This window comes from Lynx canadensis, chromosome X (genome assembly GCF_007474595.2).
Source record: "Lynx canadensis isolate LIC74 chromosome X, mLynCan4.pri.v2, whole genome shotgun sequence".
Classification (NCBI taxonomy): Eukaryota; Metazoa; Chordata; class Mammalia; order Carnivora; family Felidae; genus Lynx; species Lynx canadensis.
The window spans coordinates 34,739,670-34,764,258 of record NC_044321.2 but is presented as its reverse complement, the minus strand read 5'-3'; the positions used below and the strand labels follow the sequence as shown (position 1 = coordinate 34,764,258).

General features: G+C 56.2%; 1 long non-coding RNA gene across 5 annotated transcripts; it reads left to right on the top strand.

The window, feature by feature from the left end:
• Positions 1-626: 626 nt before the first annotated feature.
• On the top strand, positions 627-23,952 carry LOC115507521. 5 transcript variants are annotated; one of them, XR_003966683.1, is made up of 8 exons: positions 627-846; positions 2,962-3,119; positions 18,272-18,455; positions 18,981-19,339; positions 20,310-20,521; positions 20,678-20,823; positions 21,768-21,916; positions 22,098-23,952. It is a non-coding gene; the product is annotated as an uncharacterized LOC115507521 (long non-coding RNA). The 5 variants fall into 5 exon arrangements; XR_003966685.1 differs by having other exon boundaries at positions 20,310-20,534; XR_003966687.1 differs by lacking the exon at positions 18,272-18,455.
• The last annotated feature ends 637 nt before the right edge of the window (positions 23,953-24,589 follow it).

Here is a 24,589-nt window from a genome sequence, read left to right as displayed (position 1 = left end):
ACATTCCTCATGGCTTTCTGAAAAGGGTTCTCGGGTTTGAGAGAAATGGGTGGGTGTCTTCCTTTGGGGTTACAAGAGGCACATCCACCCATCTAGGCACAACAGAAATGTGTTTCGCGGTATCAGAATGGTTTAGAGCTTCGTCCGAATGCAGGACTGACTCATGTATTAGTTATCTATTGCTGCATAACAAACCACCCCACAATTTCGTGGCTTAACACAACAAACAGTTGTTATCTCAGACTTTCCGTGGGTCAGGAATGCAGGAGCAGCTTAGCCGAATGCTTGTGGCTCCGGGACTCTCACGAGGTTGCAGTCCAGATGGTGGCGGGGGCTGCAGTCATCTGAGGGTTCCGCCGGGGCTGAAGACCTTCTCCCGAGGTGGCTCATTCCCACGGCTGTTGGCAGGAGACCTCGGCACTTTGACACACGGCTCGGTCCATAGGGCTGCTCGGATGTGCCCAGGATGTGGCAGCTGGCTTCCCCCAGATAGCAACCAGGAAGCCACAATGCCTTGTATATCCTACTCAGGGATGTCACATACAGTCACTTCTGTCGCATTCTATCCGTCAGAAGTGAGTCACTGAGTACCGCCCACAACTATAGGAAGGAAAAATCGGGCTCCACCCTTTGAAGGGAGGAGTATCAAGGAATTTGTGGACATATTTAAAAACCACCACAGGTGGTAAATAAGTTAATTGAATCCAATCGAGCGTTGAGGCAACATGGGCGGTAACCATGTACTTCCCTCTCCTCCAATCAAATGACAGAGTGTTAGGACAGAAGCAGCGTGGGATTTACCTTGAACTTGGAACCCGAGGTTGAGAAAATCATTCCACCTGAAGGGTACGTATGGCCTTGGAGGCTTCGGTTGTCATAGTAACTATAAACAGGATTAACCGGGCTCTGTTGGGGTCTGTCTGGGGTGTAAGCAAATTCTCCCTGGAGCTTTGTAGGGCCCGTATCCTGCATCCCGGCCTCCGATTTCTACCTGGCCACAAATATTATCTATATAGCGTGAGGAACCGTCGACCAACGTCAAAGATTCCCGAGAAGGCAGAATCAGGACTCTCATACAAATGTAAAATGAAGTCGTGTCCAAGATCTTATGTAACTCATTAGTTAAATGAAGGAATGGGCGAGATACTCCAACCCATTTAAAGGCAAATTTCAAGAACAGAAACGTGTATAGATAGGGAATATTGAAATACGTTTGCAAATGGCCGCAGACCCGGCTTTTGGGGTGGGGGTGGGGGTGGTCCCTTTCCTAGGTGGGAAGTTTCTGTGCTGATTTGTAGGCGAGAAGGCAAGTATTCACAGTGTTATTAAGTCTCCGCACCTTGTTCAGTTGTAAAATAGCCTGGTCGGAGACAAAGGGTCATATCCCAGTAGGTTTCGACAACCCCACCCACCTCCCTAGGCTGCATTCCAGTGGAAGAATAGCCAGTAATCTCTTGCTTCCTCCAAACCCTTAAATTTGTCTTTACATCGAGTAACCTCAACACCCTTGAGAGGCCCAAACAGGGTCCCCAGAGGGAGTTCTCTTCACCTTGGGAAGGTTGAGAATGAACAGGGGATAGATTAAATCAACCGAACGTACTGTAGTAATATTTGGGTGTTAAGTTCAGGAACAATCCGCGTGTGCCATTTACCTCGTGATGTTTATGTAAACTTGGGAGTTAGTAAAGAATTCGCCTTATGAGTCCAACTTGAAATTGTACAATAGACTTTAGGCCAGCAGTTTTCAGGGAAAGGGAATTCAGATTTGACTCGGAAAGCAGAGTGACGATTGTTTAAGACAACTGGAGCTTCGCGGGGCACCTGGGTGGCTCGGTCGGTTGAGCATCTGACTTTGGCTCAGGTCATGATCTCACAGTCGGTGGGTTCCAGCCCCGCGTCGGTTGGCAAGCCTTGCTGGCAGCTCAGAGCCTGGAGCCTGCTTCGGATTCTGTGGCTCCCTCTCTCTCTGCCCCTCCCCTGCTCGTCCTCTGTGTCTCAACAACAATTAAATGTTAAAAAAAAATTAAAAAAAATTTTTTTTTTCAACGTTTATTTATTTTTTTGGGGGACAGAGAGAGACAGAGCATGAACGGGGGAGGGGCAGAGAGAGAGGGAGACACAGAATCGGAAACAGGCTCCAGGCTCTGAGCCATCAGCCCAGAGCCCGACGCGGGGCTCGAACTCCTGGACCGCGAGACCGCGACCTGGCTGAAGTCGGACGCTTAACCGACTGCGCCACCCAGGCGCCCCCCCAAAAAAAATTTTTTTTAAGACAAGTGGAGCTTCACTATATTTACAAATTTAATTGGTTTGATTTATAAATGTTTGAGTCTTCAGGGAGGTGTTCGTTTATGAGGGTCCTAACTGTCCATTCAAGTATCTGAATGCCTGAAAAGACGATAAAAACAAGCCATATATATATATATATATATATATATATATATAATTTTATTTTCAGACTGAGAAAATGTTTAGGAGGGGTGCCTGGCTGGCTCAGTCGGTAGAGCATATGACTCTTGATGATCTCGGAGTCATCAGTTCGAACTCCACGTTGGGTGTAGGGATTACTCAACAGAAAATGAGGGGCGCCTGGGTGGCTCAGTCGGTTAAGCATCTGACTTCTGCCCAGATCACAATCTCGCGGTTTGCGAGCTTGCGCCCCGCGTGGGTAAAGCAGGTAAAGGAGGCGTGAGACATAAGGCAGAACGTGAAGGCACATATTCCGTTTTCATTTAACGTGAGTTACGTGTCAGCTTTAAAACACAGCCCCAAGATTCTTTGACTCACCTCCCATTGAGAGATAAGAGGGAAGGGCCCACGACGTCCCCACCCCTGGAATCTGGGTTGCTTGGCCAATAGACTGTGGCAGGATTTAACACTGCTAGCTTCCACGGTCAGGCCTTAAGTAACTGGCAGCTTCCATTTCCCCCTCTCTCTTGGGTGCTCGCTCTTGGCAACCAGCCACCATGCTGCGAGGAGGCCCAAGTGATCTTTGGAGAGGCCCTCATAGAGAAGAGACAGCGCCGGGACCAACTGGCCAACCGTGGGTGTGAGCCGTCTTGAAAACGGATCCCCGCGTTCCAGCTGAGCTGTCCCAGCTGACACGGAGTGGCGCAGAGGTGAGCCGTCTCAAGAGTCTTGAGCAAAAGAAATTATTATTATTGTTTACACCACTAAGCTTTGAGGCGGCCTCGCATAGTCATAGATAGCCCAAACACGATATATAACTCACACATAGTAAAGTGTACAAATCCTAAGTGCGCAGCCCGATGAATTTTTACATTTGTATATGACCGTGTAGCCGTCAGTCAGGTTGGATATAGACTATTTGCACCTCCCCAGAAGGTTCCCGAGTCGAACAGCTTCTTGAAATACTACCCAGGCACCTGAACTATTAGCCTACCGCTCTGGGCAGCTCAGCATTTATTTATTTATTTTCTCAGAGACGTTTCCAAACTTCACTGGATTCGAAACATTCTCTCCAGCATCCATCGATGAAATAAAAACAGGCTGTGATGTGCGGGCCAGAAAGGAGCCAAGCAGAATGCAGTCTGTAACCTCTGGGAAGTAGGTCGGTAGGAAAATGAGCCGATCTGCTCTGAAACTCCCCATCAGCAGAGTCACCTCGTAAAATGCAGGCACATAGGGTGTTGTCTTAAAACCTGTGGTCAGGCCTGCGAGGCCTGATTTGGTCCTTATGGGTCCTAACTGCCCAAAGCAACCGAGGCCGAAAAGGCTTTGGGGAATCTTTAAGCTGGGCCGGGGAGGGGGGAGGGGGAGACTCCCCCTCCAAAATCTGCCTCACCAACTGCTTTACTTCAAACTGTGGGCTGATTTCCATTAATCACACTTGGCCCTAATTACCCTGGAGCAGCCTTTCTTCCTCGGGCCGGGGCAGGAATTTTAAGGGGCTCCCGATAATGCGCGTCCCTGAGACCAAACAATAGCGGAGGCTCCAGGAAGAGACTGGGTGAGGAAGCACCCGTGCCCGCTCCCTTCTTTCCTGGAGATCCAGGTTCCCGGCCGGCTTGTGATCTCCCCAGGTAGGAAACCGAGTTCCTCCACTAAATAGATTTTCCTTTTGTTGTCACATTAATTTGCAACTCATTAATAGTGACAGAAGTGAGGTACTGCACCGATGCCATTTGCATATTCATGAGTGACTTATTATTAAACAAATAAGATTTTCCTATCTTCGCGAGCACCCAAAGTAAGGCTGAACAGTACATTACACCGGCCCCGATGCTTTATTCTCTCTTTAATATGTTAATAGATGCAGTTGATTTCTTTAAGTAAATACGCATCTATAAAACAACACGTACTTTATAAAAAAGAAATCATTTAAATAATAATCCATTAGCAAAGTTGGCAACAATTTAAGAGGAACAACCCATTAATACCAACGCGTGAGAATCAATTTGCGAATTTTAACTCGGTTGGGTGGTGGGCTGCGGACGACCGGGGAGGAGGACCTGTGAAAGTGTGCGCGCTTAAAAAAAAAATATTTTAATGAGTTTCCGGAGACAGGCACTCGAATCTTGCGCGTCTTTCGGGTGCCGGCTCCCAGTAAGGCGAAAACTGCCCGCGTCCCGATCCGGATCAGCGTTTTTCTGGCGTCCGCAGAGCACTGGAATTGTGAGCTGAAAGCAGGCCCGAGCGCCACGTCGACCCGGCCGCTTTCCCGGTGCCCAGCGGCCCCCGATTAGCACCGGGTTCAGCGGGTGGGGGCGGGGCAGGGCCTGGTCTCCCGGCGAGACTCCCCCACCGGGCTGGGACTGGTGGCCTCCCCTCCTATCCCCCCCCCCCCCCCCCCCCCCCGGGCATGGCTTTCGTCACAGCCGGCTCTTTCCTGCCGGGGTCAGGGCGGGCTCCCCCCGCGGCGGCGCGGAGCGCGGGGCCAACCGCGCACCCTTATCTCGGCCGAGTCAGACACTCGCCGCGCGGAATCTGTTGACATTTACTATTGTTCGCAGGAGTCCGGAGCACGGGGCGGGGGCGGGATGGAGGCGAGGAGAGGGAGGGCGGCGAGTGTGGGGCCTGCAGTCGGCCCGAATGTGTGTTTGTGTGAGCTCGCGAAGGAAGGGGGTGGGGTGCGCGCCGTCTCCTCGGAAAAGAAAAGTGGCCCGCGGGCCCGGAAGCTTCCAAGCCGGCTGACCGGGCTACGCCGGGAATCGTGGCCGTGGTGGGTGCGCAGGAAGGAAGATGGGGCAGCCGGCGGTGGGGTCCGCGGATGGAGGGGGTCGGTTCCAGCCGCACGGCCCCCGGTGACCCGCAGGACACAAGTGCATTTGTGCCGAGCCGTGGCGGGGATTAAAGTGCCATACGGCCCGAGCGAGGGGGGGCGAGGCGGGTGGAAAACAACTCCCCGCGCGCACAAAGCGCGCATTGTTCCAGCCACCTCCATTATGCCGCGCTGCAGCCAAGAGCCCGTTTCGCAACTGCCCGCCCGGCGCGCGCACGCGGGCGCGCGCTCACTCACACACACACACACACACACACACACACACACGAGACAGACATACAGACACACACACATACACACACACGAGATATACACACGACAGACAGACAGACACAGACAACATACACACGAATTTGCCCGGGCCGAGGCTGGGGGTGGGTGCGCTCCGCTGGGACTGGGAGAAGCCGCTGGGGCCGGGGTGGGAGGGGGGGAGTGCTCGTCTATTCAGGGCTAGGCTTTTTAATGTCTTCTCTCCCTAATCTCTCCAACACTTTTCCTTTTCTCCGTCTCCTCGGGCCTGCTCCGAGCGCACCCCAGAGCGTCGAGCTCCACAGGAGAAGCGGCGACGGCGGGGGTGGGGATTGGGGAGGGGCGCTCTCAGCCGCTGTCACCCGCGGATCGCAGCCCCAGGCGCGCAGCGCTTGCCGGCTCTGCTGAGGACACGTGCTCGGGAGGAACGGGGGAAGCATCCCGCCTTCCAAGGAGAAGCTCCCGGAGCGCCCCCATCCCGGGCTCTCCAGGACTTCCCCGGGCCCGGAGCGGGAGCTGCGGAATCCCGCGCTGCACTGCCGGGCCTGCCGGCTGGTGCTTGCCAACTAGGACAGCTCGGCCGTCCCTACCCTCGCCACGCCGGTGCCCGGGCCCTGTCCTCTGTCCTTTCTGGCTTTCACGGCGCCGATAGGCACCCCGAGAGGAATTTAAGGCTTGCCAGCCTCTTAGGACCCTACCCCGTTCTCCGCCGGGAGCGGAGCGGGGATGGGGGGGGGGAGTAGGGAGAGACTAAGGCACCCCCTCCGCCTCCCGCCGCGCCCTCCCTGGTGGGCAGGTGGGGAGCGTAGGAGCCGGAGCGCGGCGAGCCAGCGCGGTCTGGTTTCCTTTACGTTTACAAGCTATAAATAAACTTCCCCTTGGGCGGATGCGCGTTGCGTCCAAGGGCGGCTTCCCGCCGAATCGGGCGGGTGGTTTACGATCCCGGCCGGGAGCTGGTGCTAGCGCGGCCTGAGCTCAGGGTGGGGCGCTGGCTCTGGGAGAGCTCAGAGGTCGGCCAGGAGTGGCCGAGTGACCCTCCATTTCCCGCGGGGCTGGGGCGCCTCTGCGGTGAGGCCCGAGGGTGGGGCTGGGTGATTTATGAGCCGTCACCCCACCCCGCCCCTCCCGTTTCACTTGTTTTCCTCGCCTTCTTCCCAAAGCCTCGCCTCCAACCTTGCCCAGGGACGATTTGGCCATTTCAGGCTGCTGGAGCGCCAGCACGGGCCCCAGCGGGGCGCGTGTCCGCAGGACGTGGGTGAGGCCCTCGGTGCTTTCACCCCCCGCGCCCCCGCTCGGGCTCGGGAGCCGGCGGGCTGAGCGCGACGAGGCTGGGCGGCCTTGGCCGGAGAGGCGGGGAGGAAGGGCCGGCCGCGCGACTCCGGAAACCGCGGGCCTGCGGGGTGGATCACTGACCCTCAAGGTCACCGGGCCTGGGGAAACCACCGGCCCCACGCCGGAGCAGAGGCCACCGCCCCAGTCGGAACCCTATGGGGGGGGGGCGGTGCGCAGCTCCGCACGGAAACCCAGAGGACAGAAGACGTGGCGCGGAGGCCGCCACGAGTCCCAAAACCGCTCTCCCTCAAAGGGACGCCGTTTCACTGGGCCTTGGCGCGCACACGGAGTCCCCAGCACATGTGTGTGGGGCGGCTAGTGTACGCGTATGGGCCTATGGGGACTGCTGAAGGAGTGGGGTGACTCTGGCAGCTGCTACGCTCGCTTCCGTTGAGACTTGGGAGGCTGCGGAGAGGAGAGGCGGCCAGCCGAGTGGGCGAGGGCCCGGCTTGGGAATGAGGAGGGGGCGTCTTCCCTCCGGGAGGCTCCGTAGCGAGCGCCCCCAGCGTCTCCTTCTCTCCCGTGTCTGCGTCTCGAGGGCAGCAGCCCCACAGCACCCCAGGCTCGCTCTTCTGCCCGGTGTTTGCTTAACCCTCAACCCCTCCGCGGCAGCTGCGGGTAGACGGATTCCTGGCGGCGCGAACGCCGGGGCTGGACCCCAACCTCGGGCCGTCGGGAGCGCCCCCCCCCCCCCCCCCCCCCCCCGAATCTCCAGGTCGACGGTCCCAATGGGCCGTCGTCTCCACCACCTACATGGGCTTGGGGGCCTTCAGGGATTGACAGGAGGGGACCCTTGGCAAGGTCTCCATTGTTCCCCGGGAGCTGGGAAGCTGACTCACGCTCTGAGCACAGAGCGATGCCGAGTGTTTTCTCGGCAGCCTTTACCCGAGTGCTTTATTTAGACAGGCTTTATTTACAGTACACATGTTTTCGGCTCGTTATTCTGGAAGCAGGAATGGAAACTGGGCAGAGCAGGAGTTCTCCCCGTGAGCCTCACGTTTGGAAGGGGCTGAGGCTCAGCGCAGTCGAAGGATCCCTTTCTGGCTGGCTAGGTTCCCTGGTGAGATGCTTGGGAGGAAAACAGCGAACGGATATGAGAGTAGAGGGCGCAGGGCGGCACACAGGGAGTCACCTCCCCCCCCCCCCCCAGTGCTGCTCTCCAAAACGCACAGCACGCCAGAGAGGTGAGACATCCACAGGCCCATTTCACAGACTTCGGGGAGGGTGAGGGCCAGCGGGTCATACAGACAGCACAAGCTTAGTGAGAAAAGCAAGTGTCTTTAACTTCATTTCCTGGGCTTCTTCCTTCCTTACCGCTTTGGGCCTCCCAGGTAACCCAGACCTGGTGTCCCTGGATTCTGTGAAGGGCCTTGTCCAGGCTCCTGCGTGCAGGGTACAGGCCGGCCAGGCCGCTGGAAGGCCCGCGGTTGCCAGCCCGCAGTCAAGCCTGCTTTTTGGCAGTTGTTCAGTAAGTGGGGTGGTCCGGGTAGGGACTGCAGGAAATTGTCTGAGCTAGATTAAATATTTTACGAAACCTTCGGGGGGCCCACGGTTGACTTGAAGCTGGCAATGTTAAACCAAACAAAAGTGAATGAGTTCTCTCTCCTGACTTTTTAGGTACAGTTCAGAGAAAACTGGGGGTAGTGCCCCTTGGAGGAAGCAAGTTTAATGGCGTTTCCTCTCATTTTTCTCCACATCGGGATGTTGTAGTCTTCCTGCGGCTTTGCAGAACTCAGTAGCCTCCCTGGGGTTGCGGTGGAAGAAAGGCCTCTCTTGGGGTCTCTCTTTGGGGCGCCGCCGCTGACCTGATACCCGTGGCCTCTGAATTCTCAGTCCTGGCCGGTTTGCTTGCTTCTGACTCCTGCTAGGAGCGAAGCACAGCCTGACGGGAGGTGGTGGGGCCCCAGGACCTGCCCCGGACACAGTGCGGACACTGCGGCCATTTCTCCCCACCTTCCCCTAGGGCAACCCCTGGTGGGGGGGGGGGAAAGGCCTCCCCTTCAGGAGTCAAGGCCCAACAGCCTTTGCCTGGGTTTCTCTCCCTCTCTTCGGTCTCAGGCTGCAAGTCCTGAACTGCTTTTGGGGTCTGTCTGCCGTGTTGTGTTTCCCTTCCTGAATCTCACATCCCTTGGTCCCTGCCCCCCACTGGCTTGGGCCGCGGGGCTGGGGGGGGGGACTGCTCCCCTGCATGGATACCCACCCCATCTCCATACCCAGGCTGCAGCGTAGGAGCTCTGCGGCCAGAAGTGCACCACGGCCATGCTGGAGGAGATGGCTTGACCTTTGCAGGAAGGGAAGAGAAGACCGATTCACAGCTTGCCGCACACGCTGCAGGGAGACCCAGGGCTGCACTGGGAGCCGCAGGCAAGCGCCGCCACAGCCCCAACAGCTCTGACAGGAGCCTGTAAGAGGAAACCAGCTCCGGGAGGCAGAGCTTCTGTGCTGCGGGGTGTGTGTGCCCGGGCGAGGTGCTCAGGCCTGCTTGGGCGAGTGGAGCTGTTTGGGGGTGAGGGCTGTGGCTGCTGCCAATGAAGCAGAGTCAGGGTTGGTGGGGGGGGGGGGCTCACAGAAGCTGGGGGCCAAGGTTGGGGTTGCCGTGGAGCATGGGGCCTCTGGAGAAGACAATGGCTAAAGGAAGCTGCTCTGGAGGCCCAGCCACCTGGAGACTGGCTCATCAGACGAGAAGGGGGAAGGCTCCAAGCAGCCTAGGAAAGGTACAATTGCCAAAGAGTGGAGAGCCCGGAGCCCGGTTGGGTCCGTAAACTTTAGTATTTGGGGTGGCGTCTTTGATGCCACACCTTCCCAGGGGAAAAGAATCCCTTATAATTTATAAGTCCCCAAAGACCCCAGGCAGAATGATCTCAGAGCCAGCATGCCGGTCCAGGCGCACCCCAGGGGCGTGTGTCTTGGGAAGGGGTCCACGCTGGACCTTTCCTAGGCTCTGAGGGAGGGGTGGGCAATGATGGGGGTGTTTCCCACCATACGCTGAGGCCGCTGCCTTTGGGGGTGAGGTGGGAAGGTGCCTCCTTTCGCTCCGCTGCTGGAAACCATTGTTTGAGTCTGCACCCAGCGCTTCTCCAGCCCGGCTAATTCTCCACGTGTCCAATTTTCGTGTCTGAAAAAAAGCAGCAGCACAGAAACAAAACCATATGACAGGACTGGGCTGCAAACCTTGAAGAATCGAGAGGGTGGGGGAGGTGGCGGCTGGAAAGGGGGAGGGGAAATTATGTGTGTGTGCGGGGCGGGGGGGGGGGGGGGAGGAGGCGACGGCGCACAACTCTTAAGTTTCGACGATTTCCTACCCGATCTCACCTCCCGGCGTTCTCATCTGATGCAGTTCCAACTCAAACGATTCCGCAGCCCCAGCGCTCGCGGGAGTGTGGGATTACAGTTGGGAGGCGAGGCGCTCGGGGACAGGCGACGCGCAGAGCTGGGGGGTGCGGAAGCACAGGCCCGCGGCGGCCAGACGGCTCCGTCCCCCTCCAGGTCCAGAGCGCGGAGGTCGGTCACCGCACACGCTCCGCTAGCTGGGGGTTGGGGGGGGGGGTGAGGGGGACAGGGCTTCTCCCTCCTACCTCTCCGGGGCGCGTGGTGCCTCCTCCCCTTCCTGAGATCCATTTCCTTAAAAACTAGCCTAAGGGCCAAACCTTTAGCTACGGGTTCCGACTTTCCCCACCCCCTGTGCCCTCTCAGCGTTTTCCAAACCTGCGAGGGCGCTTTAGGCCCGGCCTCTCTCCCTCCCCCCGCTTCCGCCTGTGCACGAGCCCGTGGCGGTCACTTCTGCGACTCTTGGGAGGCCGACGGCCCGGAGCTTTGTTCTCCCAGGGCTTCCCCCTCTCCCCTAAGTCATCCTTTCCTCCACACTTTATCTGCCCGCCTACCCCGCCCCCCCCCCCCCAGGTCCGAGGACATAAACAACCCTAGTTCATAATCTCATTAGCATAGGCCTGGGTCCGGGTGACGGCGAGGCTCCCCGCGCGCCCCAGCGCAGCGCTCCACTTCGCCGCGAGCCGGAGTTTCCACCGGGCGTGCGCCCTGGGCGGGGGGCGGGGATGGTGCGGGGGCCGGTGTTGGCTCTGGGGCAGGATTGGGGCCGGCCGGGAAGAGGAGGCCGCCCGGGGCAGCCGGAGCCGCGGGAGGAAGGCCCCTCCCAGCGCCCAGTTGCCGTGGTCCCCGGAGCAGATGGCAACTTTGTCTCCTGGTGTGCGCGCAGCGACTTTCAACACATTCAAAAGGCTGCGCTCAGCCTGTCGGGGAAGCCTCGCTGACATTCAGAACCGATTAAAGACCCGAGACGGTGCCAGGCGCAGTGGAGAGTTATGAATTAATCATGGGGGTTACCGATATCTGAGGCTCCCCAGGGCAGCCCCTCTATTATTAAGCAGCCCCCACTGCCCACTCTTAACCCCCCCGCCACAAAGGGGTAGGCTCGGCGTCTTTTGCACTGCCCAATTAACAACCACCGGGTAATGTGAAAAGTGTTTGCCCTGCCACCCTCGGTGCAGGCTCAGGTCGCGCCGCTGGGCCTGCCAGACGCGCGTCGGGCAGAAAGCTCAGCCTCTGGGACAGGCCTCCGTGAGCGCCGGGCTCCGGCCCGGGGGTGGGGTGGGGTGAGGCGCGTTCTCAGGCTCCGTGCCCCAGGCTCGGCTCCCTTCACCTTCGCAGGGGAGGAGGGGAAGGCCCGGGCTTGTGGGCGACGCCGTCCCCCACCCCCCACCGCCGGCTACGTGTCCTGGGTCCCCCAGCGCGGTGGCAGATTTGCGGTTTCGCGTGGAGGCTCTGGTGACGTTCCAGGCATGCAAAAACGAGGTTCGTGTGTGCTGTGAAAAGCCGCACAGTCCCTGGGCCTTCTAGCAGGCTCGCTGGCTGGAATCCTCGTGCTCCAGGCAGCCCAGAGCCACCCTAAGTGTCCGGCACCCCTGGGAGCCCAAGCATACATTTGCCACCGAACCCCCTGTCTGCATATTGTTAAATCACGTACACCCTTCTAATCTTCCCTATTTATTTCCCGGGCCTGCCTGGCCACAGATTTCTGCAAGACAGAGCAGTCTTCGGGTTCCTCCTGCTTCCAGAGGGGCCATAAAAAACAGATGGTCTCATTAGGAACAATTTATGCATATATATTTCGAAGAGTTCAGCAGAGCCGAGGTAGGTTTGCAGCCCCTGCGTCAGGCAGGAGCAAAATATCACCACTTGCAAATGTTTCCAGTTTGCAAAATAATGGCCTATCCAAAGTAGCTAAGCAACGAATTACTCAAACACTAGAAGGTTAGATGCCAATATTATCACATTCCTCGTGTTCCTTAAACCGTCCTCCTCCGCGGTCATTGGATTTTGGAGGGAGGTTCGCGGGCCTCGCACCCCTACGCCCGCGGCTTCCTTTCAACGACTATTTCCAATCTCCAAGTCAAATCACTTATTAATTATAGAGGCAACTCGAGCAAACCCAATTACCCGTAGGCAGCCCTTCCCAGATGGGAAGTCTGTCTCGCGGCTCCCACGGTGGCCCAATTTCTGGGGAGCCTTTTTTTTTTTTTTTTTTTTTTTTCCTCGTCCGATTTCTTTTTGCCAGTGGACTGCCAGCGGCCCTGAATGTTTCCTCTCCCTGATTCCTCTTCCTGGAGGCAACTCCATTTTCTTACCCAGTTCCCTTTCCTTCCCCTTAGGAGACATCCCCGCCCCTTAGCAGGCGCTGCCTTCAGGCTAAATTTACCGCCGCGCCAGGTTTAAGCCTTAGGCGTTGCAGACAGAGCCCTATTCATTTGCAAAGGCGGAAGGCTGAGTGTTTCGCTCCCTTGGCTGCCCCTCGACTCCTCTGTCCTCCCTTCAGGCCTAGCCGGTGGCTTGGGCTCACCTCGACTCGTGAGCTGCGGCCTTGGACTCCGCAGGGGTTCACTCTTGGTCGGAAGAAGGCCACCTCACTTTTAGTGCCGCCGCAGTTCTGGCCATATGGTAATAATCATGCTAACCACCAGGATTTTGTACCAAGTCATTTCCACACACATCTATCTTCTTTAAACCCCACAGCCCCGCATTTATATGGGCACGATGTCTCCCATTTTGCAGATAAGGAAAGTGAGGTTAAGGAATTTGCCCCAAATCACAGTTGGGTGGAAATGAAGCTCTTAACCCAAAACCTGAGTTTTCACTCACAGCTTCAAAGACACCTTCTGTAATAGTATAAAACCACGGCAGGAAGGAGGGGGGCGGTTTGTTTGTGGCAGTGGACGTCTGGTAGCGCAAAGGCCTCGGAGGGTTTCAGACAAGTGGTCTAGGCATCCACTTGGCATTTGGAAAGCACACCGGCCGGACGCAGGAGAGACCTGGAAAACGGAGGCGTGCTTGGGATTTGGGGCGCTGGGGTGGCTGCACTGGCTGGGGACAGGATTGCGGGGCAAAGCGGGGCTGCAGGGGTCTTGCAGAGCTTGGAGAAGGCTCCTGTCGCCCCTTCGGGACCGCAACAGCCGCTTCCGAGGCTGTGGCGCTCGTGGGACGTGTTGCGGGGCGTGGAGGGCTCGCCCGGGCGACCTGGGGGGCGCGCGGCGCGACAGCAACCCGGGGAGGTCCCCAGAGGCGGTTGGCCTCGGCGGGGCTTCCCGGGCGCGCTCGCTAAGATGGAGCCAGCAGTTCCGCGGAGGAGGGGAGGGGAGGAGAGAGGAGAGGAGGGGGGAGAGGGATGCGCGGGCGAGCTGGTAACCGTCTGCAGCGAGGAGTGTAATTGCCCCTGTGACCGCGGGCGGCGAGGGCGGGGCGCGCGCCCTGCCTCCTCCCTCCCACTCCGCCGCGGCGCGGAGCCGGCTTTTGGCTGGGAAGGCACGGAGCACCTCGAGGGCCTGGCCGGCTCTGCGCAGGGCGAGGCCGTTCCTAGCCCTCGCCGCCAGGACAGCCGGCCTCGGTGCTCCCGCCTGGGGCCTCGCCCCAGCGCGAAGGCTGCTTCCTTTGGCCCCCAGGCCCTTCCCGGCACCAGCCTCCCTCCGCCTTGTGGTGCGCCTTGGCCGGGGCCTGGGGCTGTCAGCTGCGCCCTGGTGACGTCGTTCTCTGGAGAGCGGCGGCCAGCCCTCCACCCCACCCCCCGCTTCGGGTCGCCCTGGGCCACCCCAGCCGGACGAGGCCGAGCTGGGCTGCGCGGCACTCGGCCGCCGGTCCCCGGGTCGGAAGGGAGACGGGACTTCGGGCAGTCCCTGCGCCCCCCGGGTCTCCCCGCACCGTCGGCGGGCGCGCTTTGCCCTTTAGTGGGTTCCTGGCCCCGCGCCGAGCAGAGGGGCCGCGTCGGAGGTGGGAAGGGGGCCCGGGCCGGCCAGGGATTCCGGAGTTTGTAACCCGTGTAGTTTCTGGCTTTCACGGCTCGTTTGAAATCCTCCCACAGGAAGATGTCTGCCAAGGAGGCCTGCGCCGCTCGGAGCCCCGCGCGGCCACCCGGGTGTGCGAGTGTGAGTGTGTGCGTGTGCGTGTGTGTGAGCGCGCGCGCGCGCGCTCCCGCTCGAGACCCGGGAGTGAAGGGAGGGAGCCGGCCCCGGCACTTTCTCGGCCGCAGAGTTTCGAGCGCGGCCTGTAACGCGGGGCCTGGCACCCAGGGCTCGCCCGCGCCCCAGCTTCGGCCTCGTGGGTGCCCCGGCGGCCTTCTCGCGCCTTCCTCCCTGCCCCCGCGGCAGGAACTGTTAACCCAGGCAGGTGACTGCGCCCCGGCGCCCGTCGTGCGTTGGTCTTTATACCTCGTGAGTTCAACACTAATGAGTTATGGGTTGGCCCACGAAAACATAATGTGTAAATTAGGAATTTAATGATGTGTAAGATTAAAAGCTGCGCAGGGTTGCATTTATTTAAGGCTGCCATCTTGTGTTCGCAGAGAAATTACTTGAACGACATTGACCCCCCTTGCCCGCAGGACTGGAGATGGCACGGGCGCGGTGGGTGGGTTCTGGGGGCTCCGGGCGGTGCCCCCGCGGCTCTGGCACGGTGGAAGGGAGGCCTCAGCGCAGCGTGGTCTGGGGAGGCCCAGACCGAGGGCTGGCTTTGGGTGGGCCCTTTCCCAGGAAGACTGAAGAGGGGTTGACGGAGCCACGCGCCCCCGCCCCCCTCCGCCACCCCTTTCCCGGGTCTGGAATTGGCAGGGTCCACGGGGTTTGCCAATTTCTGGATAACTTCCAGCTCTTTCCCATCCTGGTGCTCTCCGGCGTTTGTCGGGGTTGCCTCCGGATTTCGAAAGCACCTATGGACATGTCTGGGGGAACCCTGGCTGCTTCAGGGGATAGGTTTCATGTCAATGAAGGGCAGACCCGACACTCGCAGCTTGGACAAATGAAGAAAAATGGATTAAACAAAAAAATAGGCAAAGCCTGTGGACCCTGCCGATTCCAGACCCGGCAAAGGGGTGGCGGAGGGGGGCGGGGGCGCGTGAACCATTCCCTGCTTTTATGCTCTGACACTGGGGCGGCCTGGTCTGTGACAGCGTGCCTGGGCACAGGCCAGCAGCCACGTCCGTCCTGCCCGTCCCCGCTTAGGTCTGCAGAACTAGGGAGATTCGTCTGGTTCTGCTGCCGTGGTGACTGGCAGGTGGGATGCCTCTCGGGAGCACCTTCCCCCCACCAGGAAAGGGGATGAGTAAAAGCAGCCGGAGAAAGAACTTTTATTTAAGGAATGAAGGCCTGCCTTGGTAAATTCTAGAGTCCCCGGGCCCCTTGGGGCATAGGCCTCCGGCGTGTGTTTTTCTAGACCTTGAAAGAGTTAATGGGAGAAATGTTCATGGTTTGTCTGTTTGCTCAGGCCCCACACTTATCTGACCAATCGCTGGGAGGGTATAACTTTAGAAGTTTCGTTCTCTATCCCACTTGGCTCAGAGTTCCAGAAAACCCTTGTTTAAGTAATCACGATAATCCGTTCAGATTCCTTAAGGCCTGAAGCCATTTGGTGTTCCCACTTGGGTCCTGTAAGAAAAGACGAGGAGAGAAAAAGGCAGTGTATAATGAAGAGCGTTGTAACAAAGCCCCTCTGAAAAACTTTCCTCCCTGACGTGGCTGTGTTGTCGAGGTAAACTTCCTAAGGGCGTCTCCGAGCGTCTGAGAAATGGTCCTGTCGGGCCTGGATGTTGGCAGGGAAGGGAAAGATCAAAGGGGGGCCGGGTGCAGGGGCCATATTTTCCCTTTTGGTGAAAACGTGAAGGGGATACTTGACCTCCTTGGGGAGCCGGGGGAAACATATCTCATCGCGGGGAGCCAGTCAGGGTGGCAGGCCTTTGAGGCACTACCGATAGGACACCTGGCTGTTGGTATCAGAAAGAAGGTGTGTGGGGGCACCTGGCTGGCTCAGTCGGTAGAGAATGGGACTCTCGATCTCGGGGTCGTGAGTTCGAGCCCCCTGTCGGGCTCAGAGCTTGCTAAAAAGAAAAAAAGAAGGAGAAGAAAGGTGCTGCGTGGTTTCTTGCAGCCCCTTCAGCCAACTTGTTCCATTGCTGTCTCTAATGTGGTGTCTTAAAGGGGTCCCTCAGCCCTGGACCTGCCCTCTGAAGCCCAAGTCAACCTGTCATGGAAAAGCGCCCTGCCACCCCCTCCCTCTTTAGCCACACTGTCCCTGATCTGGGCCCGAGGGCCTCAGACATCCAGGCCCTTTATGCAACCCAGCCTCCGTCATTCCCAAGAGGATTCTTTCCCCCTAAAGAAATTCTTCGCTGAGCTATCACAGTAGGCTGGCCAGACCTGTCCCCGTTTCTGGTGACATTCTCCAGGGTTTTGCTTAGTCGTTTATACACCATTCCCAGAGAAGCTGCAGGCGGAAGTGAAAGAATGCTTGGTTGACTTTTTGTAAGTCTTTTCCAGTCTGTTCTGCGGCTGATCTAGCCCTACACGCTTAGGCAGGCCTCTTTCCCTCTCCGCGCCCGGGCGTGGGGAGGAGAGATGATTTCAAAGGGCCTTTTCAGTTCAGTCTTTCTGACAATTTCTTTGACAAGGCTGGAAGTAGCTAGGGTTCTAATCCTCAGGTCTGGATACAAGGAAAAGGCAGTTTTTCGTTTGATTGGGAGGTTTTGGTGTTTCTGGCTTCTTTGCCTGTCCAACGTCTGGTCCCCCTTCTAGATCCAGAACCCACACTGTGTTTGGACAAACCATTCCTCTCTGACTCTCAGTCCAGGGGCTTGGTGGGAGGGGTCTGACTCTATCTCCTGGCTGCAGCAGTGGGACGCACGGAGCATTTGAACCTGTCCCCTCATCCCACTCTGGCCACACCGATTGGTTCAGAGGTTGGCCTGTGACCCGAGTGTGTCCCAGAGAGACCGTTGCAGAACTTGCTGCTTCTCGCGGAGAAGAGAATCACGCTTTGTCAGAACCTTCATTGTCTGAGCCCCTGGATCCCACTGAACCTGAAGCCAGCCCTGCCCCAGGATATTTCAGTGATGTGTGCCAGTAAATCCCTTTCCTTTGCTGAAATCACCTTGACCTGGGTTTTCTGTCGTTTGATTTCCCTGCCTCCCTAGGGAACGGAGAGGTCACTACCCCCAGGCAGGTTCCCAGAAGGTAGATCCAGGTGGTACAGAGCCAGAGTGGGAACCCTGATCTCTCCTGCCACACTGCTTGGCCCCACGAGCTTCGTCATCATTTTAGTTTCCTTTCTGTGGCCTCTTTGCACGTTTCCAAGGACCCGTCCGGCAAGTCAACCTGGAACGCTGGGGCATCTCCATCCTGGTTGGTTGCAGGGGAGAATGTTTGCCTTCATTTCTGGCAGAGACTGTTCAGGATTTCACCCCTCCTAAGCTGACCTCCCAAGATCAACTTCCTTTCGTTTGGTTTTCCGTTTTGTTTTCTTGCCCTCGTTCCAAGGACATTTTCTTGACTCCCATCCATCCCTTTCATCTGATCTTCTATATTCCACTTTCAAGACACTTCCCAGGCCTGGGTCTGGAGACCAAGTGCCTTGTAATTAATAGTTTGTTGTGGCGTAAATGACCTGCCTGCTTCCCCTTGCCCACCAGACCTCGGCGCTTTGTCTCCCTTCTTTCGAGCAGCTTCTAGGGCCTCGAGTCTTTTAGGAAGCCTTATCAATATCTGAGAAAGAGGTGGCCATCTTCCCTGGCTCTGGCCCAGATAAGGTAGTGTGGCCCCTCACCCCCGCCTACCCCAGCGCGGCCAGCCCTGTCACAGCGTAAAATACCGAGAGCCCTGGACCAGGAGATAAGAGACCCGGTATCAGGCAAATATTCCAGTTAGTCTCACTCACACCCGTTCCGACTCCCTTCTGCTTTCTCACGCTCTACCACAGAGGTGAGATAGTGAAATTCTCAAATTGCTAGGTTACTTTAGAGAGGCTGGTGGCCATGTGCCTCAGTCCTGGCCAACGAGAGGTGAGCAGAAATCTCCGGGAAGGGTTTCCCTTCCTAAACAGATAAACATTTTCTGGAAGAGAGAACACCTTTAATCCTTGTCTTTTTTTTTTTTTTTTTTCCCCCTGCCTGGAATACAGATACTGTGCCTGGAGGTGCAGCAGCCATCTTGGGACCATGAGGATGAACCCCACAAGCAGTGGACAGCAGAGTAGGAGGATAGAGGGCTCTGTGATAACCTAAGTAGATACATGAGCCCTGGATTCTGTATGTTTCTCTGGATTTTTCCTACAAGAGAAAAAGAAACTCCTTACTCAAGCCACTGTTAGTAGGATTTCTTCCTTTCTTCTTCTTCTTCTTCTTCTTCTTCTTCTTCTTCTTTCTTTAAAGTAGGCTCCATGCCCAATGTGGGGCTTGAACTCATGACCCTGGGATTAAGAGTTGCATGTTCTACACCCCGGCTGTGTTCCTAGCTCTGCCCTAACTCATTGTGTGGTCCTGAGCAAGTGACTTCACTTCTCTGGCCCTCAGGTTCCTCATTTGTAGAGTGAATATTTGTGAGTACATGCTTTAGAAGATTCTGTAGAGCTACCTTATTCTGATTTTATAAATGTAGCTTTGCATCTTTTTTCCGTCGTCCCTGCCTGCGTGTAGGCCTTATCGTCTAAGGCTGCCGCCCAGGCTCCTGACCTCCAGGTCTGCTCTACCTTCTACATTTCACACACCTCCCTCTGATTAACTCCAAATATAGGAAGTCTGCTTTGTTATGCTTGAAAATTGCTAATGGTTCTTCTTACCCACAAAATAGAATCCTGAATCTTTTTTTCTTTCTTCCCCACAAATGTCAAGGGCTGGTTATACGGCTGTGATAAGCAAGATCCTACGTAATTGGCTCTACGACGGAGAACTGATCCACTGAATGGGAACGATTCTAGAAGAGACGTAAAACCCGGTGATGACTTAATCCACGACAAACCAAATAACCAAATAGCAGATATAGGAACGATTATTTAATAAATGCCGTGCGCACAATTTATTGGTACGGAGGCCTAACTTGGATTTGTAACTTACGCCAGGCTCTGTCTGTGCACCCCACCTCCCACCAAATTCTGGATGCATTCGCGTTAACTATAAAAACAAAGCAAAAATATACCAACGGTAGCAAGCACAGAATCAGAAGAAAATAGGAGGGTATTTGTAACATACAGGTAAGAGGATAAGGTGGACTTAATAGAAAAATGACAAGGGCAAAATGCCATTTTTTTTTTTTTTTAATGTTTATTTCGGAGAGAGAGACAGAGACCGAGAACGAGCGGGGGAGGGGCAGAGAGAGAGGGAGACACAGAATCCGAAGCAGGCTCCAGGCTCTGAGCTGTCAGCACAGAGCCCGATGTGGGACTCGAACTCATGAGCAGTGAGATCATGACCTGAGCCGAAATCAGACGCTCAACCGACTGAGCCACCCAGGCGCCCCGGAAAATGCCATCTTGTGACGTAACAATAAAGTGTGGGTGTATTTTGGGAGTTCTGCATTCTTCCCCGGGGATCTGTGCTCCTGTCCCTCCATCAGTACCCCACTGTCTTGAAGATTGTAGCTGTCAGTAATCTTTCGTATCAGGTAGAGTGAGAATATCGAGTCTTCCGACCGTGACCTGACTCAGTTTACCGTTCCCGCTAACGGGTCTGATCTGTCTGATCTCACGCCTGCCCCTGAGACCAGCTCTTCCTGTGGGATTTACTTCCGTTCCTTCCTTTTCTGTGAAGCCTTTCTTGGTTCCCGCTGCCTCTTTTGAACCTTAAAGGTGAGGGTTCCTTCCCTCTCGAATGCCCTGCGCTCTGTATCTGTGTCATTCACTTGGACTTTGACACGTAATCCCTTCTCTGTGCTCGCATTCCCGAGGAGCGCTCTCGGCTTCTTGGTGTGGTGGATTCCAGGTACCAGACGCCCAGGGTCCGGGATGCAGTAGGTCCTTGGCGAATGATTCGTTGTCGGAGAGAAAGACTAAACCAGACTCCACTCCTACTTCAGGAAGGCATACGTGCGCGGTCGTAAGGGGGCAAAAGTACGCACGTGTCCTTTCGTTGCTGGTTTGCCAGGAGGTCCCTGACACCACATTGGTGCAAAGCGAAGTCTTCCCGGATCGACAAGCTGATCCAGGCTCTCTCTGTGTGTTTCAGGTTGGTTTATTTATTTTGAGACCCCGAGAGAGGGTACGAGCCCGGGAGGAGCGGAGAGAGAATCGCAAGCCGGCCCCTCGCTGTCGGCGCGGGGCTTGAACCCCGGACCGTGAGCTCGTGACCTGAGCCGAAATCAAGAGCGGGACGCTTCCCCGACTGAGCCGCCCAGATGCCTCTCGGGGCTCTGGGCTTAAGCAGGACCTGGAGTGGTTGTAATAATTATTGGTAGCACCCAGCTGCATAACAAATGACCCCCAAATCCCCGTGGCTTACCACAAACCCTGATGCCTCACCCTTGGATGCTTGTGGCTTCTCGGCTGCAGCCTAGGGGTTGGATTGAGGTCATCTCCATGCATCTCTCATTCCAGAGTCCCACGCGAAGCTGCAGCAGCTACCTGGAGGCATGTTCTTCTCCTGGCGACGGCAGGGGTTCGGGAGGCCAGGCCCAAAGGAGGAGGAAGCGCGTTTGAAAACCTCCGACTGGATCCTGTTGACTTCGGTTCCATCGACCAAAGTGAGTCACTTGGCTGAACCCCACATTAGTGGGGACCGGGAGGGGGTGCACCGAGGGGCTGGGGCTGGGGCAGGGGCGGGAGGAGGGGGTGTTTGCCGAGCAAGGATGCAGTGGGCCGCACCGCGTGATGAGCCGAGGCTGGGGGCCCGGCTCCAAAGGCCTGCAGCCAGAGGTGTGGCCATGGCCTTGCGGGGGTCTCAGAAGAAGATCTAGGAGGAAGCCAAACTAGATAGGGGCCCGCTGCTCTCGAAGGCAATCCCGTCTCGGGTCCAGGGAAGGACGCGGGAGCTGCCGTGGGCGTTGCCAATCAACGTCCCCCCTCCGTGGTTTCTCTGTCTGTCATTCCACTGCTCATCCTTAGTGGGGAACAATCTTGATTGCCATTTTCTCGTTAGGAAATACTAGGTCCTGGGAAAGCATAACCTTCGAAAAGACGGCAGTCAGGCTGCTCTGTGGCGAGGCTTTTCTCTCAGGTGGCTGGTGTTTGAGTCCTTCAGAAACCAGGAGAGGGGCGCCTGGGGGCTCACTGGGTAGAGCCTTCGGCTCAGGTCATGATCTCATGGTTCGGGAGTTCGAGCCCCGTGTCGGGCTCGCTGCTGTCCGCACAGAGCCTGCTTCGGATCCTCTGTCCCCCTCTCTCTGCCCTTCCCCTGCTTGCTCTCTGTCTCTCAAAAATGAATAAATAAACGTTTTAAAAAAGCCAGGAGAGATTGGGGGCGGGAGGCGGGGGGAGGGGGGGACAGGGAATCTTCTCTAGATGAGGGAGAATAGCTGAGGCTTTGCTGGAATGTTTCCAGGTTCCCCTCACTGCTCCTCCTGGGAACAGAGTCTGGGGGGAGCCAGTGTGTTCCAGAAGAGTCAGCACAGTGCGAGGGAGAGATCGGCCCTCTGGCAGCAGCCAGCCCATGAGAACCAATTATACACATCTCTTCCCAACTCTGCAGCGGGTGATGTCCAGTCGAGAGCTTGAAATCTGACCACACTGGGAGTATTTACACCACAGGAATCGGCGAGCGCTACAGACGGGCCTTCCCCACCCCGGGAGAGCCAGTTGCTAAATATTTACCAGCACATCGCTGCTGCTGAGGGACAGGTCTGTGCCATCAGAACTTTAGAAGTGCCTTTCTCGAGATTTCTTGGAAATCTCCTCCCTGCCGGGGAGGGAGGGAAGTGACCGAATCTGTAGGAGGCCGGCCCTATCTAGCGCTTTCTATTGAGCACATGATTGTCATTCATCACCTGAAAAGGTTATAAATCTCCCCGGTGTTGAACAGCTCCAGAATGAATGAAATGGAATTAAATGTCCAGGCACGCACAAGCTCACGCCTGGCACGGAGCCCAACACGGGGCTTGAACTCACAACCCGGAGATCAAGACCTGAGCTGAGATCAGGAGTCGGACGCTTAACCGACTGAGCCGCCCAGGTGCCCGTCCTTCTGTATTTCCATTCAGCAGATCTCTTTCGAGCGCCCGACTTGTGCGGGGCACCGTGCCCCCATGACTCCCTAGGCCCCAGCGCGGGCAGCCTTGCCCAGTTGTGGCTTCTGGTCTCACCTACGTGATCTGCGACCTGAGGGCAGGATTTGGGTCGTCTACTCCCCAATCCCCTGCCCTACCCTCACAAAGCCCATCATTAATTCCTGCGGGAGCTGCCACCCCCCCCCCCCCCCCCCCCCCCGCCATCCTTTGGCATGGTGTTGGCAATCTCTTAAGGAGGCCTTTACCGCCACACATATAATTAGAACTTTGGGCTAAACCCATCCCAGAGGAGCAAAACATTACATTTTAAGGCACATGCTTTTGGATTTATTTATTAAAAAAAAAAAAAAAATTTTTTTTTTTTTCCGAAAAAGCCGTTCGTTCCCTTCCTTCCCTCGGATGACATCACGCCTGAACACAGCGCACGGCTCTCCATCACTTTAAAGGGGGAGCGCTTTGCATGCCGTCTTTCCCTTCAAACCCTTCCGAACCAGACCTTCCCTGGGAGCCCCGGGATGGGCATTTTCCTTCAGGTACAAGGATCATTACAAGGCAAGCATTCTTAAACCGGGTCTGCTCCCAACACAGCATTTCCACATATGGATATTAATTTATGTGATCACTTGAATACAAACGCTCGGCTGTCTCCATAAGTTATAGAAGCAATCATCCCAGGGAGCATCGGAGACACCGAGAGTCAATTCCTGTGTAATAATTTCATATTCGAGCCAGGGATGCCAAATCACGGCCCCTTTGGATAAAATGTGAGCCTGTGGAAACACTCCCCTCCCCCTTTTTATTATTGTGCATTTTATTTCTCCATAAAATACGTTTATGCCCTGGAAAAACAAACCAACCCAGGGGGCCAGGCTGACAGCGTGATGCAGGGGGTGCTCTGCCGGGAAGCTTCTGACTCAGCCACTAGCAAGCACGGCGATGAGGGAGTGTGTCCGTGAGCTGCTGAGAAAGCCCTCCTGGGGCCAAATCTTGAGGGGGCAGGCAGCCAAAGATCGCCAAGCCTTGGAACAGAAAATCACCGAGCCTTGGAATGGAAGAAGGTCATCTGGCCCCGCTTCCCATCTTGGTGGGAAGCCTCTTTTTCCTTTTTTTTTTTTTTTTATACAGCTTTATTGAGATATAATTCACATACCATATAATCCACCCACTTAACGTGTACATTTCAGTGAGTTTTAGTGCATTCCCACAGAAATGCAACCGTCACCACTTTTTATCATCCCCAAAAGAAACCCCATCCTCATTAGCAGTCGCTCCCCATTTCCCTGCAACCCCTCCGCAGCCTTGGGCAACCACTCATCTGCTTTCTGTTTGTGTAGGTTTGCCTGTCGTGCAGATTTCGTATAAACGAAACCACGCAGCATGCGTCTTTCGTGACTGGCTTCCTCCACTTAGCGTGATGTTTCTGTTTTTCATTGCTCTTGGGTATATACCTAGGAGCAGAATTGTTGGGTCCTACGATGACCCTGTGTTTAGCCTTATTGAGAAACAGCCAGACAAGTTGCCGCAGTGGTTGCCCCGTTTTGTAGCCTCCCCAGCGGTGTATGTGACTTCCGTTCCCCCCACTTTTTGTGATTTGATAAATTGTGGTCAAATACGTGTAACATAAAACTTACCATTTCTTTAAAAAATGTTCATTTTTGAGAGACACAGAGCGTGAGTGGGAGAGGACAGAGAGAGAGAGGGAGACCCAGAATCCGAAGCAGGCTCCAGGCTCTGAGCTGTCAGCGCAGAGCCCGACGCGGGGCTTGAACTCATGAACTGCCAGATCATGACCGCAGCTGAGGTCAGCCGCTTAACCGACTGAGCCACCCAGGCACCTATAAAATTTACCATTAAAAAAAAAATTTTTTTGATGTTTGTTTTAGAGAGAGACAGAGAGACAGAGGACGAGCGGGGGAGGGGCAGAGAGAGAGAGGGAGACACAGGATCTGAACCAGGCTCCAGGCTCCGAGCTGGCAACACAGAGCCCGACGCGGGGCTCGAAGCCACGAACCGTGAGATCGTGACCTGAGCCGAAGTCGGACACTCAACCGACGGAGCCACCCAGGCGCCCCTCCCCCTGATAGTCTTTATTCCACTTTCTATCTCTCTGAATTTACCTGTTCTAGGGTTCCAATTCCTTTTATAGTTTTCCTGACAGATGTTTCTCTGGGTTCCGCTTGAATACCTCCAGCGACAGAGGGCTCGCTCCTTTGCCAGGCATCCTGTTCCGCTATCAGAAACATCTGTTGAGAAGGCTTTTATAGCTTCCGCCCCGATCAACTCCCGT